Raw genomic sequence first — 17,352 nt, forward strand, 5'->3', positions numbered from 1 at the left:
CTTTTTTGCCCACAGAACTCCCTTCTCTGGCAGGAGGCGGTTCCACTAGGCACACCTGTAATTGATTGCTGCAGCTACTTAGGCTCAACGCTGCAGTTCACAATGTTGGCTTCAGGGAGAATAACATCACTCTTTTGGACCATGATAGACCATGACCTGATCTAAATCCCATAGAGAACATTTGGGGATGGATGGCAAGGGAAGTTTATAAAAATGGCCATAACTTCCAGACAGTTGATGGCCTTGGTGAAGCCATCTTCGCCACTTGGAGCAATGTTCCCACTAGCCTCCTGGAAACACTCTGCCCAAACCAAACCATGCCCAAACCAATTTTTGAAGTGATTACCAAGAATGGTGGAGCTACTCATCACTGAGTCCTACTGAGAACATTTTTTGTTCTGGTTTGGAGAGTTTTTTGTTATTTTTTGAGAGATGGTCTAAACTTTTGATCAGCTGATAAACAGCCTATTTCAGTTTAATTGTTGTTTTCAATAAATTGCTTTTTCAAAGTGCTTTTTGTCTCACGCCCCCTTCTTGCTTTTGCATAATGTAGCTCTACTTAAAACCTCATTAAGATCCAAATGTGCAAAATGCAAATTCTAGGAATTTTTCAACTGGCCTTTAGATTTTGATCAGGAGTGTATCTTTTAGATAGAGAAAAAAAGAGAAATGCATGTTCATGTCTCAGATAAGGATTGTGGATGATGGGCAACGTTCCAAAAAAAAAAGTGCACTTTTCCTTGAAGGTGACATACACACTGTTGCTTTAATCCAATCATCTGGATCATCTGGACCTAATTCATAAGTTTAACTTTTATACACGTATTCTCTGTGTCAAAGGATGTCCTGATGCTCACAGTGTGAAGTTGGCTCTTGGCACAGTGCCGGAGTCAGCCGGTGGGGAGTGTTTACACACTTGCGCTACCTCCGCCGCTAAACACACACACACATACACTGCTGGTGTACCTCCTGTCCCCCTCTGCTTCCACATATAATATATCAAAGCATCCCAGTGTGTCTGCGGATCTCAGTGTGTCGGCCATCACTTCCTTAGCTGCATTTTCTTTGCACACACACAGACACACACACACACACACACACACACACACATAAAAACAATGCAAGGTGATGAAGGATGGTACCTCTCTGCAATCCAGCTGATTCACACACACACACACACACACACAAACTTTCCCTGACCAAACACCTGCAATAACACGCAATAACAATTTATCCCTCACATGTTGCAGCATGTCATGAAAACATAACTGCATAGGAGTGAAATACAATTACCTCGGCCTTTGTTATTTGTTTTAAAAAGTAGGACCAAAACCTAAATGTACAAAAATCTAACCAATTTTTCCACATAGAAAATAATGTAAATCAAGATTCCACAGCCCAAAGGGTAAAATATAACAGCTGTTACATGCAACATTGTACGGTAACAGAGACAAGAACAAGAAACGACGCAAAATGTTGGTGAAATTTTTGTTGAAAACTTCATACAAAAACTGTGGTGTATTTAAGCAGAGTTTTGACTGTATATGCAAAATGTTATGCACTTTTTCCCCATCCACAATCCTTATGAGAGACATAAGCACATATTCATCCATCCATCCATTTACTTCCGCCTATCCGGGTCCGGGTCGCGGGGGCAGCAGTCTCAGTAGGGAAGTCCAGACTTCCCGGTCCCCGGCCATCGCTTCCAGTTCCACCGGGAGGACACCAAGGCGTTACCAGGCCAGCTGTGAGACATAATCCCTCCAGCGTGTCCTAGGTCTGCCCCGGGGCCTTCTCCTGGCTGGGCATGCCCGGAACAACTCCCCAGGGAGGCGTCTGGGAGACATCCGAACTAGATGCCCGAGCCATCTCAACTGGCTATTCCCGATGTGAAGGAGCAGCGGCTCTGCTCTGAGCTCCTCACCCTATCCCTTAGGGTGATTCCAGCCACCCTACGGAGGAAGCTCATTTCAGTCGCTTGTATCCGCAATCTCGTTCTGTCATGACCCAAAGCTCATGAATATAGGTGAGGGTGGGAACATAGATCGACCGGTAAATTGAGAGCTTTGCCTTCCGGCTCAGCTCTCTCTCCACCACGACGATCCCGTAGAGCAACAGCATTACTGCAGACACTGCGCCGATCCGCCTGTCGACCTCACACTCCATCTTTCCCCCATTTTTGAACAAGACCCTGAGATACTTGAACTCCTCCACCTGGGGAAAGACCTCATTCCCAACCCGGAGGGAGCAATCCACCCTTTTCCGACTAAGAACCATGGCCTCGGATTTGGAGGTGCTGAGTCTCATCTCTGAAGCTTCACACTCAGCTGCAAACCGCCCCAGTAAACACTGAAGGTCACAGCCCGATGAGGCCATCAGGACCACTTCGTCCGCCAATACCAGAGACGAAATTCTTAGGTCCCCAAACTGGACTCACTCAACGCCTTGGCTATGGCTAGAAATTCTGTCCATGAAAATTATCAACAGCCTTGGCGGAGCATGTAGTAAGAGGTACATTCATGGTAACATATTTACAGTACGATGGGAACTTCCTTTCTGGGTGCATTGATTTCACATAGCAACATAGAAAGGAACGCTACACCTAGCGTTAACTTTTCCAAACTCAAAAACAAAACCACAGCAGCAGTGGCAGCAGCTCCAATATGTAGCGTTACCTTTTGCTAGTGGCCTGAGGCAATGTGAGCGAGTGTGTGGTGAAGCTAGTCGCTAGCCGGCTAGTAGCAAGTCACTACGCCAGTAATATAGTTCTTAGGCGTAACAATGTTAATAACAATATAATAATGAGAATGTCGCTGTAGCTTGGTTAATATGCAGGTCACATTATGGAAATGGAGCACTGTTGGCGCTTTTTGGAGGTTTTTTCAGAGGGCCTTATAGGTGGAATAGGTGTGGCCCATTACGTGCATTCTTAGCTGCCTCTTTTTATTTGTTTTTTATCTTTAGAATGCACAGAAAAGAGAAAGACGTGTGTTCATGTCTCGCATAAGGATTGTGGTTGATGGGCAAAATTCCTTTACAACAAGACGTCCCAAAATGGGAATCAATCAACAAACAAATATGGAGGCAAAAATCGTCTTGGAATTGTCAAAACCTTAACGTAAACATGAAGAGTCACATGATGCTGCTGTCCTTGTCATGTGTAATATGTCATGAGTAATTGCATTGGCCTATCTATGTTGATAAAGTCTATCTGGGCCTACTTCCTATAGTGAGAGAGTGGGAGAAGGAAGATGAGGAATAAAAAGATTAGAGGGAAACAGTGGAGCCATTCATGGAGAGGGTTCCTCTGGGATTGTGGTGCTTTATACGGACAAGCACTGTGTGTGTGTGTGTGTGTGTGTGTGTGTGTGTGTGTGTGTGTATGTGTGTGTGAGAAATGTCAGGGTCAAGAAAAAAAAAATCATTAGAATAGGTGCCGGAATCCAATAGAGCAGAACATCACAGATGTATTTGATCCATATGTAGATATACATGCAGAGAACACAGAGCCCAGCGCGTGTGGTCTCATCCTCCCATCCTGTTTGGGGAAAGAGGGAGATGGAGTGGGGGGATGCTTCCTTTGGCTCGGAAGCCTCTGTTGTGACTACATTATAGTCTGACACCCTGTGCAAAAGTGGACGGTAAAAACAACAGTAACCCTCGTCCTGTAGGTGGCGGTAATGTGCAAAACAAAGTGTGCACTGTTACTACCAGAAACACCATCCCTTCTTTGACTTGCACTTTGTTACAGCGGCGCTTCTACGACGTAGCGTGCCATCATATTAATTTATTTATTTTAGTTATGAACATAAATGGTCACTAACCGTACTTCATATAGACATGGCAAACGAAGGGGAAAAAAACAATGTAACTACATAAATAAATACAAATACAATAAACAATATAAAGAAAAGAGAAAATGCTGTGATATTTCAATGTAAATGACGGTTAAAACGAGTGTAAAATGGATTCATCTGTGTAGCAGCAGCTACAGTTTTCACCAAACAAACACCAGCCGTCCATCCATTCACACATATCTTGCTTGCAAATGTTTTCGTCTGCAAGATAAATAAAAACAAAGTGGATAATTTTGCTGGCGTGGATATATTGACATGTGCATGCATGTTTGTTTTCCCCCTCTCTCTACCAAACAGCCTGGACGACAAGAGGGCCAACTGCTTGTACTGTTTTTTGAATTCGCTCATCTCGGTACATTGTTTGAGTTCCTTGCTCAATCCGTCCCATATTTAATTCCGCATACTGAAATGCTGTGGGTTTTCAGCGTTGTTCTCGCATAGAAGTGTTTTAAGTTTAATTTTCCTCTAAGATCATATTTCTCCTCTCTTATAGAGAAATACTGTGTGATGTTTTTGGGTGACAAGTTGTTAACTTTATGCATTATTTTAGCAGTTTGAAAATGTAGTAAATCAGCAAATTGTAATATCTGTAATTAATGGTTTGTATGTTCTCTATACGCGGCATTATGAATTGTCCTCACCGACCTTTTTTGCAGTACATTGAGTGAGTGAAGATTGCTTTTATAATTATTGCACCATATATCCACACAATAAGTTATTTATGGTAATACCAAAGAACAGTAAAGAATGTAGTGTGATTTTTGATCAAGACCAAATTTCTCACCACCTTTTGTTGAATATTTTTGTAATGAGATTTCCAACTCTTTTTTCTATTATGATGTGACAAAGACAATGAAATAAATAACACAAAAGGCTGGAACTTACGTTTCAGCTGCTCTGATTCCCCCCCAAGTATAACACCTCATTGTGCACCAAAGGCATTTTGCTGCTTCCAAAACATGTACTTTGACCAAACTCCCACAAAACATTCCACCTCGTTAAAGGTAAACAGCGTACTCCACACATAATGTTGCTAAACGTCGATCAAGGAAGTGTGTATGCAAATGAGCTGACGTCTGCATTGACACACAATGTCAACAGTTTTTCCGGGTTATTTGCATTTTTTTTTTTTTTATAAAGAGGCTTGATACTCCATTTTATGTATTGTTTTTATCGTGTGTGGTTTTTAATTCAAGTGTTCTTTTCTTAACTGAATCAGGGTTTATTTTTTATTGTTTTTGGTTATGATTGGGGTGTGAAGTACTAAAAAGTCCATTTTATTTTCATTGCTGTTTTTTTTTTTGTTTATTATGTTTGTTTAATTTATTTTATTTAAAAGGTTTGCGATATTCCAATTACAATGTTAAATACTTGTATACTTGCTTTTGATACATTGTAATGGCATAATTATGCCATATATTATCGTTACATTCCTAAAAAATAATGTTGACAATAATATTGTTTAAGGAGAACCGGTATAGAAAATGGATGGATGGATGGATAATATTGTTTATCAGCAATAATTTGTAGGACAAATATCGTCCAAATATGGTCCAGCAAAATTTGTTATCGTGGTACGCCTAGCACCGTATCACGACCACGCACACATACAACCTCATCAAGGACAGCACACATCCACAACACTCATTATTCACACTCCTACCGTCAGGCAGACGCTACAGGAGTTTGAAGTCCAGGACCACAAGGCTGGCAAACAGCTTTTACCCAGCAACACACGTACACACTCATAGCACTTTATTTATTTATTTGTATTATTTACTTGTATTAATGTCTCTTCTGTTGTTGTTGCTTAATTTATTGGTACATATGTTTATGTGTTTATGTTTCTTATGTTCTTATTCTTTCATTTGTTTTCTTTCTTTTCTTAGGAGAATGAACAGAATAAGATTTTCATTGCATGGTATAACTGCTGTTTTACTATGCACATGACAATAAAACTCTCTTGATCTCTTGATCTTGATACATACACTACTAGTCAAAAGTTTGGAGACACTTTCTCATTCAATAGCAGGAGGAAGTGTGTCCAAACTTCTGACTGGTAAGACACGTAGGCCATGAGGCTGAAAGTCACAGGAGGAAACCTGGAATTAATTTCTTTGTGTTTACCCAAAATATACAGACCCCGGACTCCCTCCGTCCCAGCTGAGCGCCGACAAATCCGCCGATCGCTTATCAAATTAAACCGCCATTAGCAGCGTAAACACACAAGCTGGCGTGCGCTCACAAAACACGCCTGCAACGAGGACACACATGTTCCACAATCCTTCCTTCCGGCCCCCAGAGAGGGTCCTGCCAAATAATCCTGACATGTTTCCAGCGCTAGACGAGGGCAGTCAGTGCCTGTCACCACACGCCCGGAAGGGGATGCGGCTTGGGGCTCGTAATATCACACCCGACGAGGACAGCGTGGCATCCGGGCTAATTCCTTCCATGCGTGCTTGTTAATGTGGAGGATTCTCTTTGCAGCCGAGCACAGGTAACAGTCTTGTGAAAGTTGGCCAGCTGTTCGAGGGATTTACCTTGTAAGGGTGGTAAGGTAAAGTGTGACAGTAAAAAAAAAATTTTTAAAAGAAAGTACAATTCCATTCACTCTCTTTTCCTGTGTGGTCCTGAGGGAACGCCTGACCGGAGTATATGGACGAGTCCATCAGCGTAAAGCAGTCATCAGGCAAACAGACTACATGCATGAACAAAGGGCCTTCATGGGCCATGTCCCATGTAGGGATCGAGAAGAAGTTACCAAATTAATTATATCTGGAAAAAGGAAGAAGACATTCCACAGGTCCCCCAAGGGGGCCATTCCCAGTAATGACAGCATTAGCAGCTGGGGACACAGAGTTTTTCTTCCCAGTCATTTCAAAGACAACTCCACTCAGTCCAATGCAGACCTCTACCAAGGCAACCATCTCACGACTCATTTCATGATGCTGTTTCACCCCCATCCTGTAGGTGTCACAAGTGCCTGCACGTGTCTCTGAGCTGGTAAATGTTGCATCAAGACCACAGCCGTCTTGTCAAAGCGATGAATACAATGAGTGTGCGAGACAATCCAGAACGTCGTCTCACATCATCAGGAAGAAGTCATCCAGGCTGCTGCTTCACTTCTGCACTCACGGTCATCTTCTTGTTTACATAAAGTCAAACGGGCTTCAGCTGAATGTCAAGCACATTGACTATTTATCAGAGCTCAGAGAATTGGGATCTATTTTCACTTCTTGCGTCCTTCATTGGAATCCACTATTTAAACCTTTCTAGGCTGAAACGGATCCAGACAGAAACCCAATTGTCCCCCGGTCCCTCTCCGGAATTCCACCCAAATCTGAGGGGGCCTTCCCCACTTTTACAGGAACAGCAGGTCATTAAATGGTTGATTTCCGATGGCAGTGCATGAATGTTTTCAGTTAACTTTATTGATCTGCGGCACGCAGAATAACGTTAGTTCCCCTCCAGCATTTTGGGCCGGTGGATTCACACCTCTGACATTTCAGAGACACCTTTTAAAGCCAGATGGCCGGCGGCCCATGCTCCCCTACAGCGCCCCACACACACACACACACACACACATAGTGACAACCACAATGGTGCGCAGACCTCGGCAGCAGGTTTAATAGAAGGAATGGATGTTAGACCGCAACCTATGGTATGTTTTATGTTTCAAAATAATCAACACTATTCACACAAAAAAAATATGACAAATTGTTCCACTCCAGGCCTATAGTATCACTAATGCCATTGTGAAAGCAGTTTTTGAACATTACAAAAGTCCTGGGCTATCATCTATGAAATGTGCGTGGAATTCTGACTAAAAGTCTCCCTATGCCAGAAATCCAAAATGTGCGTACAGTAGGAGGGTCATGAGACACCCAACTCGCAAGACGAGACAATACATGAGATTGGGTCCACGAGAACGAGACAAGATTTTAACATGACGTTTTTTAAAAAGTACAATTAAAAAATATGACTGGACAAATAGACGATTTTTATTTAACCAAGTCACAAAACAATGCAGGTGTATTTTGAAATGTTTATCGTCCCACAAATTCACACACAAACGATATTATGGTCAACATTTTTTGAGACCAAATAAACCACTGTTATGATATTATATAGTTTATATTAATAACAATAATAAGTTATTATTGTATCGCTCAATAATAATAATTATTATTAATATTAAAAAAACAACATACATATACATACGTTATACATATTTAAAGACAAATCTTTGTGTTTTTATGAATTATTAGTAGCAACATTTTAGCTTTTTCTGGTTACATTATGCCTTTTTGCTCAATTTTTCACTTTTGTTTATCTTATTTCTACAATGAGCCACATTCCACAAATGGCCCCTGTGCCACACTTCGGACTTTCTGTCCAAACTACTTTCTTGTTCATGTTGGTCAAGGGCTGGGTTGCATTGTGGAGGGTTTTTTTTTAAACAGCTTTCAGATGTGCATTGCACACAATATGGAGGTGGATCTCACTCCTGCTCACCCGCTCGGCGGATTCTTCATCTTTGTTGATTTTATTTATCTCATTGTCTATATAGCTTGTGTAGCACTTTGGTCAACCCTGGTTTTCAAATGTGCTATATAAATAAAGTTTGACTTGACTTTGTTGATAGCTTGTATTTAATTACCCAATAAATGCATGGCACAAAAAACACTTCCATGCGCACCCTTACTTGCTAAATAATGCAACAATGGACCCCTTGCTACACTACTTGCCCTCGGCAATGAAAAAGCCGCAACGTCGTTTTTTTTCTTCCCACAATTGCATCATCGTGCCAGTGACGGCTCTGCTGTCATTCATATCCACATCAAATCAAGCTGGCATCGCACACGCACACATGCGCACACGCAGGCCTTGCCTTTTATCTTATTTACTCAGCCTTCCCCCATGTTCCCTCCAACAATGCTAAAGCTACAACTTAATTAATAAAGGTGCCGTTGGAGGGAAACCGTTTTCAGTGCGTTTTTTCTCCCTGATGACGTCACAAATTGTGATTAGCCTCATTTAAACTCTATCTTTGATATGATACATTTGTTATGTATGTGTTTATTTAACAGCAAAACATAACATGATCACATGTAGGCAAGGACGTTTTCATGAGTGGGGAAGGTATTCCTTTTACAAAATAATACATGTTGACTTGAGAGCCGCAACAGCTTTGGGGTGCACAGTTACGCATTCAAAACTTCTCAATTAATATCACGTGTTTCTTTCCACACAGACAAATTAGAGGCAGAAACCACGGTGTGCTCCATCATTACGCCAATAACAGTTCACATTCATCTCAGCACGCGGACGACTATTAGCAAAGCAGCGCTGCACCACAGAGGCTCTGGAGGGCCAACATAGTAGCCGTTAGTTGGCGTGCGCTTTGTGATCACCTTACAAGGGACGCTGAAAGAGTGTCGGTGTACAAACGGCCTCATGGCGAGCACATGCACAAAGGAAAGCATGGTGCATTTAGCCAAGACTTATTAAAACAGGCTTTTTTTCTGCTCATACATCAACTGATTTAGACCATAACGATCCGCTAGAAGGTTTTGCCAGTAATTAAATGTAACATAAGATCTTTGAGAAAAGCTCTCTGGAGCACAAGAATGATAAATCTTTGCTGTTTTTCCTTCACTAAGCATTGAGAAGGTATAGTTGGTTTGTCCGTTACTTTGTTAGCTCGCAGAACTGTACGCAAAAACTACAAACTACGACACTTTATCAAAGAAAAAACAACTAGGTAAAGATCTGGATAAAGAGTGTGTTACCATGCGAGCTCTTCTGTGCTCACGACTTCTTGTGAAAACGAAGCCTTGCATCCATAAAGCACTAGCCTTGGGACTTCACCAAACTTTATTGATTGGGTGTGCATAGATTCCAATAAAGGACACAGGAATGAAGTTTCATAGTTTGAAGCAAGGACGCTAGAAAAGAATAGGACTGTCAACTCGGCATCCACATCCGTATTATACCCTGTGCAGGTTTGGCCGCCATGATGGTGAGCAGAATCCAGAAGCATTGCATTGCAAACATGTCCTCAGCACACTGCTCAGCCATTAATTGCTCTAATAGACGCTCCAAAAGAGCACATTTGTCATTTTTCAACTTCCCAAAAACAAAGACAGGTATGTGGACAAGACTTAAAGTGTATATTGTGTGAGACTCCCACACAATATCGCTTAAAGCTAATTTGTTTCTTGTTTAGGTGATTAGTTGAATTCATGACAAGTCAGTGATGATGATGATTTAGGTTATAGTCGATCAAATGTAGGAATGTCCTGATCCGCATGTTTTGGCTTTTGATCTGATTTTTTGCATAGTCTTGATTAAGTTCATTATATGTTTGCAGGGCTGTTGGAAAAGTGATTTTCTCAGAGATTAATAAAGTATCTATCTATCTATAAGTCCATCCAATTAAAGTTCAAATTGGAAAAAATGGGCGTGCAAAATACTTTGAGGGTAGAACCAATCATTTGACATGGTTATAGATCAATGTGTGATTTAGAATATATGACTTTTTTTTAACAAACTCTTTTCAACACAACAGTCATTTATTGACAGTCCCTCGTATAAACAACCAGCGGTTAGTGCAGCACTTCCCGTCAGTGATGGAGCTAGAAATGTTTCATTGGGGTGGCCAAGGTGAGACCATTACTCACAAAGGGGTGGCAAAGAGTTGGCCTGAAATGTCTACATGGCAGAGCAGAAGCCCGACATCTCCAGTCGAAGCGACAGCGTCTGCAGTGGAAAAATTAGTCAGCAAGGAATAAGCGGCAGCTCAGTAATGTCTGCGTACATCGAATTCAGAGCATTAAAATAAAAAAAAAAACTTTTTCACTATTTTAAAACTTGGCACAAACTCCAATACGATGAATGTGTGAAGCTGCGCGCTGAAGTTTGTTATATAAAATTATATTTGACCTTTTCTATAGTTCAAAAAGAGATTGGCCTACTTTATTTTAGCTCATTTAGACCTTTTTTTTATGTGCATCTTGCATGAAGCTTTGAAATTAGTATTTAATTTAATTTTAAACTTTAATTTTAGTATTTATTAAAGTTTATTTTAATAAAACAACTTCACACGCATGTTTGGCTTTGATTTTGTCTAAACTCACAAAACAATGGGATATATAGCGATAGTCAAACTAAATACTGTATATCAATTCATGAGTTTTGATTCATAATCGCCCAGCCTTACTTATACGGCAACCGGATCGGCACGATCTCGTAGCAGAAGCCGATATCATCCGATCTTCAAAATACAGAGGATCGGCAGCCGATCTCGATCCTGAAGATCGGATCAGGAAATCCCTAATCAAATGTATTAACAATGCCATTACTGAAATAAATGTTGCATTGTGTAAGTACTTCCAGTTAATTATCCACATAAGAATAAGATTTTTACACATTTAGCTTTATATGCCTGTATATATTCATTGTATTCAGTAAAAACACTATTGTCCGCCTAGCCCTGCCCACCTCTCTTGCCAACCATCATGGCGGACTTTCAGCTCCCTGGCGTACTACACTCTCTTCCATTCATTTATGGCCGTGTTGACAGTCCTATTCATTTAGCATGATTAGTTTGAAGCTTAAAGGCGTGCAGGTTTTCAGTTTGAGTTGTGTGCAGATGTCGCCTTAATTACCTTTATTTACGATTATACTGGAAGCTAAATAGCGACTCGTTAAAGAGAAAAAAGGTTGCAGTCCCTCATTCTCAGGAAAACATTGCCCCTAGCGTTTTGATAGAGAATTGCACATCAAGCGCTAGCTATAAATGGATCAAAACGGCGTCTGAAGGGTCGGCATGACGACTTCCATTTAGCAATTTAGCCTTCAATCAGACAAGTAAAGCATTTTATGATGAATACTTTTTAATTTTGGCCTTGCCGGAGGTTTGCAAGTTATTGATCGTAGTTTAAAGGATGTGCTGAATGCCATCTTTAAACGTGTTGAAAGCAGGAAGGGGGAACAAGGGGGGGTGGCAAGCCCTCGTCTGTCTGGACAGGAAATGGGCTGCTTTACCCTTTGACCCCAGTCCACTAGGTGTCTTTGTGTGTGCGGCAGAACAGGTTCTTTTCAGCTGGACGGACAGATGGTGGTCACGGCAGCACGTGCAGGTGCTGTGCCCCCAGTTGGAGGTGGATGGTGTTTAGTCCCAGCTGGGGACTCACCGAGGGGATGGTGCGGTCAGGTGACACACTTTGGAGGAGTGTCCACTTTGATCAGGCAAGCGTCGGTTCTTGGCGGGCAAAAGTTGTGAGGTTTGTTTGGTTGGCTGCTGGGCTGCAATAAAAGAATACTGCTTCAGCAAGCTTCCCGGAACACAAGCTCAGATATTGTTCCCTTGAAAACCGTTTGTTCTGCTTTCAACATTCTCAAAGCGGACCGCAAATGCTCAGCGGGCGGAGGAGAGTGGGGGTGCAGCGTGAAGGCCCCCCTCCCTTGCTGCCTGAGCAGTGAGGCCAGGGGTCACTGCTGGGGACTCTCCCCTGAAGGCGAGTCAAAGTCAAAAGGGGTAATAATAAACGCTCCGAGTTTTGGGTTTCTGGACCTCATGGACACGCTGGCCTGCGGGTCTGCCTTCAGCTCCTGCCCAAACTTCTCATTGAAGAAGTTAGCGATGAAACCTAAATGTAAACAGTAGATTGCTGTAACTGTAACCCTAATGATTGCTCATTGTGTTTGGTTGGAGACAAGCTTTTTGATTGATAAACATACAGAATCATCACATGCGCTTTCAAACAAGTACAACAAATCAAACACAAACACACACAGTGTTGGACCCAGTCTAAATAACTCCATTCCAGACGGCTAATCCCAGGCTTTGTTTTTGTGTTTACAGAAGAATGTCAGCCGTCCAAGGACATGGCAGAGAGGAAGGTCAAGCCGCAGGACCCCGAAAAACTCCACTAACACGATTCCATTCTAATTTGCTGTAGAAGGGATGCAGAGCACAAAGCAGTCAAACCATTTACCATCTCACTGGCCCTACATTTTGTATGATGCAACATCAACCTGCGCTGGTGACATTTAAAAAAAAAAATCCCCCCAAAAACAACACAGGAAGACTAGGAAGCTGATTAGCACGTCAACGTCCCGCCAAAATATTTCCTCTACATATTGGTTAACAAACACAAGCTCTTTTATTTATGTACTTTCATTTACTGCTGCTCACGTTGAAGCTTTGTTTAGAAGTGTGCTCACTAATTGGAGCAAACCTTCCACCGCGAGATCTTCATCGGGTCAGGGAGGACAGCGGCCGGGTTACTAGGACGCAGACAACAAACGTGGACGTGGGGTGCTGAAAGGCTGTTAATCTATGATGGATCTTTGGCTCTCCGCCACGGTGATGGTGTTGGTCGGGAATGCCGCCTGCATGAGGAGAACATGTGTTGCTCTGTGTGTGTGTGTGTGCGCGCGCTCTATGTGGTCCGTGCACTCATTAGTGTGAGTTGCACTGCAGGCTAGCTCCAGTTACAGTACTAAACAGGACTTTTGAAGTTTTAATAGGAGGCCCAAAAGCCGAGCAGGCCTGAGGAAAAGCTCAACCTGCAGGAGAATACTGGGACAAAGAGGTGGGAATTATTGAGCAGAAAGTGAGGGGGACAAGCAGGTCATGTGACCACAGAGGACGTTACAATAAATGATGCACAACATGCTGTGTGCACCTGTTGACTTAGAACAAAACAAAAACAAACTTTGTTTTGTTCAAAACTGTCGATGCAAATTTTCTAATTTCAAGGCACATTGCCTCCAAGTTTTATTAGGATTACCCAATCAGAAGCATGAAGAAATGCACATGCGGAATAGGCACAGCAACAATGGTGAAGGGATACCGAATATCACATTTGAATGCAAAAGAAAACAACCAAGGATGCATTTTGAAAAAACAGCTTACTTTAGGAGAAAATGGCACACAATGTAGCGCCAAGCAAAACAGGTAAGCAACCATGTGACCAAAAAAAAAGACACTGAGCAAGATGAGGCGGGGTTCCTTGAAGCTTAAAATGATGCAGTTTGCATGTGGACTAAAGGACAAAAGAAAACCAATCCAAAATCTCTCTTTAAAAACACGTCATCATTTTGGACAACACCCAACCCAAACACCTGTTTGGACATGTGCATACGTACAAAGTCGTCATCTTTCTCCAAAAATGCAGAGCATTTCAGCACATATGCACACGCTTCAGTGGGTGCACGTTCATGTGGGTGGGGGTCTGTGTTGCCGAATCGGCAGGCTGGAGTTGCAATAAACAGATGTTGAGTCTTTATGAGGTCTTTACAACAGGTTCAGCTGTGCCCAGATGTTTATGTACGCTGGTGTGTGTGTGTGTGTGTATGTGTGTGTGTGTGGATGTGTGCATGCAAAAGCCAACACAGGCCCAACATGGAAACCTCTCATTAGTGAAGCGTAAAGGGACCACGGATGGACTAGGCCGCAGGAAAGGTTGGGTATAGTCACTTAAAAGAAATAAACATCCGCATAACTCAGTCACGGCCAAGCGGGCTGCTTGTTATGAGAATGCTCTCATATAAAAAAAAAATACATGATGATAACCTCGTCACAATCTTTTTCTGCGTGAGCAGCACCGACGCAAAACTGGGGGATGAGGTCGGCCTGCAGGTTTTTCTGGATTCATAGGTAGTACCAGGGTCACAGTAGAGGCCGGGCGGCGCCTGTGTGAACACCACAAAGATGGGACTGGAGCAGTTTCTGTGTAAAAAGGCACAGGCGGATAAATTCCAGATCTGGTGCAGGATTGCTACACTCTTTCACACAGAGATCCTGCATATTCGAAGCATCAGAGCCATAACAGTAGGTCCACAACTTACTGTATACACTTGTGCCTTTTTCACAGAACCCAGCAAAGTGGAGTGAAACCTCATGACAGAATAGTCTTTCACACAGGCCCCATTAGGACTGACTCTACTTGCAAAGCTGGAAAATTGCCATGTCGACTCTAGAGCTCGACGGATTTATCAGCGGGCCGATTAATTGGGCCAATTACGACAAATCAGCAATTAATCGATATCGGTGAATATGTAACTGATATTTTAACTTTTTGTTTGCTGCGCGGAGATTCCCTTCCTGTGTGTCACTCTTTGCTGCTCCCTGCCAGGTAACCCGCCCCCCTAAAACACACACAGACAGAACAGCGAGGAGCCGCCCTGCCTGCCTCACTCACTTTCATGCAGGAGAGAACCACTGAAACAAACTACATTATTTTACACCATAATAAGCTGTGACTTTGCAAAACAATATAACACTACACTTTAGTGCCACTAATGTGTCAGGGACCGTCTAGGACAACATTCTACTTTTTTTCAAACAAGTTTTAGAGCGTGTATTACAGTTTTAAAGTTGTGCAAGTTGCATGTCTGTGAGATAAACAAAGATAGATGCAACTCTTAATCCACATGTCCACCATGATCTAATATAAAACAGTGTTGTAAGTAAAATAAAGATATATGCAGATATACACACCTCACCTCATACTTCCATGCAGGATTTCCAGGGGCTCATACATTCACAACTTCATGTCTTCATTGAAATCATTTTGAATACTGTATGTTCCAAGTAATGTATTTAGTTGTCATTTGATAAATTGCATGTTTTGAAAGCAGCTACATTGTCACATAAAATGTTAGTCCCTTGTGTTAAGTCTCATGACGTCGCGCATCTTTTCCTTATTTCTTATTTCCTTTGTAATCAACTTTTTTTTCCACTTTTTAATGTTTGCTTCAGCATTTGTTTTTCAGCTGTTTGCAAATACTCAGTGGCTGCAGATGGAACTTTTCAATAGCTAGTAAATATGACTCATTGATATTGGTAAGATGTTTTTTTTTATGAACACATCATGGATTAGTTGAAAAACACCTGACATTAGCCTATGTATTACCGCTTTCAGCCCAATGCAGCCACTTGTTTTTATTTTTAAATGCTCAACATTCTGTACTAATGAACAAAATGCACTAAATGTATATATTTTCATTTGACAGGCAGAAGAGAAGAGTAAGGTGTGGAGGCGTTACGTTAGATGCAACATGTGCAGTGTGCAAGTTAGCCAGGGCTTCAGAACACTACTCATTTGTGGCATTTTCTATGCCGCTTCTCCTCATTAGTGTCGTGGGGGTATGCTGGAGCCTATCCCAGCTGACTTTGGGCGAGAGGCGGGGTACACTCTGGACTGGTCGCCAGCCAATGGCAGGGCACATATAGACAAACAACTATTCACACTCACATTCATACCTATGGACAATTTAGAGTCACCAATTAACACATGTCCATATGAGGCATGTCCATATGTTGACAGTCTTACTAATTCAATTCCTTATTTTTATTTAGTAGTCTTCTGCTTCTTTGTGTTGAATCCTATTTTGGCTATCATAAGAATTGATGTTCATATACAGTCTATATCCTGTCTATAGCAATGCTCTTATTTCATATATGTCGGATATTGGCCGATATATCAGATATTGATATATTTTTCATCCCCCAATATCGGTATCGGCCCCAAAAATCCAATATCAATCAGGCTCTAGTCGACTCAGTAGTGCCATTCACACAGAACAGCAAGAAAGTAAGGAGCCAGGAAAAAGATGTCTTTAGAGGAGGCCTTTTATTTTGAATGGATGTAACATAAATGGGTACAAAGCGAGATGTTAAAGGGAGGAAAAATAATCAGAATGTCTCCAACTTGTTTTTACAGTTTACTAATCTGGTTGGGGAGCTTCTCTGATGTAGTTGAACTCGTACACGAGATATACCAGTTGCTTTATGGAGCAAATCAGGCAGCGAGATAGGAAAATTAAACTTGACTTTTCTTCCTCCTTTTCACAATAAAGTTTAGAGCAAATGACATGTGGACACACTGACTCCACACAAGTTTTAACAAAAGCCGAGTGGAAGAACGTAGAGTGAGAATAAAAGCATCAGGCGCAGGAGGGGAGCTGGGAGATTTTAGACAATATGAGAATAAAAATGCTATAAAGCTGCGCTGGGCTTGATTGTGGTCATCACAGGGACGTGGCGGCCGTCCAACATGGCCGACTTTATTGCTACATCTGAAAAAGCAAGCGAGCGCAGGAGGGAGGGACGTCAACAGATTCAGAGACCATTAGAGTCAAATCTTTTTCCCGATGTGGCCGCGGTCTCCGGCCAGGAAAAAAGAAGGACCCCCGGCCCCTTTTCAGGCCTCACTTTGGTTTACCGAGCTTTTTATCAACACCTTTTTTTCCCCCCCTTCTTCTCTGGCTGAACATAAATCCTTACATCACATCGTAGCTATTAAAAGGGACTTTTATAAACATCATGAGGGAAGCAGGAATTTGCGCTTTTAAAGTAAAAATTGACTCATATACGCAAATAGTTGAGCGCTATTTCCATTTACCACAACCCTTGCCGTCAAGTACGATACACTGGTGACTTTAAATGACCAATAAGGACAAATACAATGGAACCTCTAAA

At 42.0% G+C, this 17,352-nt stretch overlaps 1 protein-coding gene across 4 annotated transcripts in view; it reads right to left on the minus strand.

Annotated features, from left to right (window-relative positions):
- LOC129171903 (hormonally up-regulated neu tumor-associated kinase) overlaps positions 1 to 17,352 on the minus strand; it is a 140,708-nt gene that overhangs the window by 120,691 nt on the left and 2,665 nt on the right. The window lies entirely within an intron of this gene.

The sequence above is a fragment of the Dunckerocampus dactyliophorus genome, chromosome 19, assembly GCF_027744805.1.
Source record: "Dunckerocampus dactyliophorus isolate RoL2022-P2 chromosome 19, RoL_Ddac_1.1, whole genome shotgun sequence".
Classification (NCBI taxonomy): Eukaryota; Metazoa; Chordata; class Actinopteri; order Syngnathiformes; family Syngnathidae; genus Dunckerocampus; species Dunckerocampus dactyliophorus.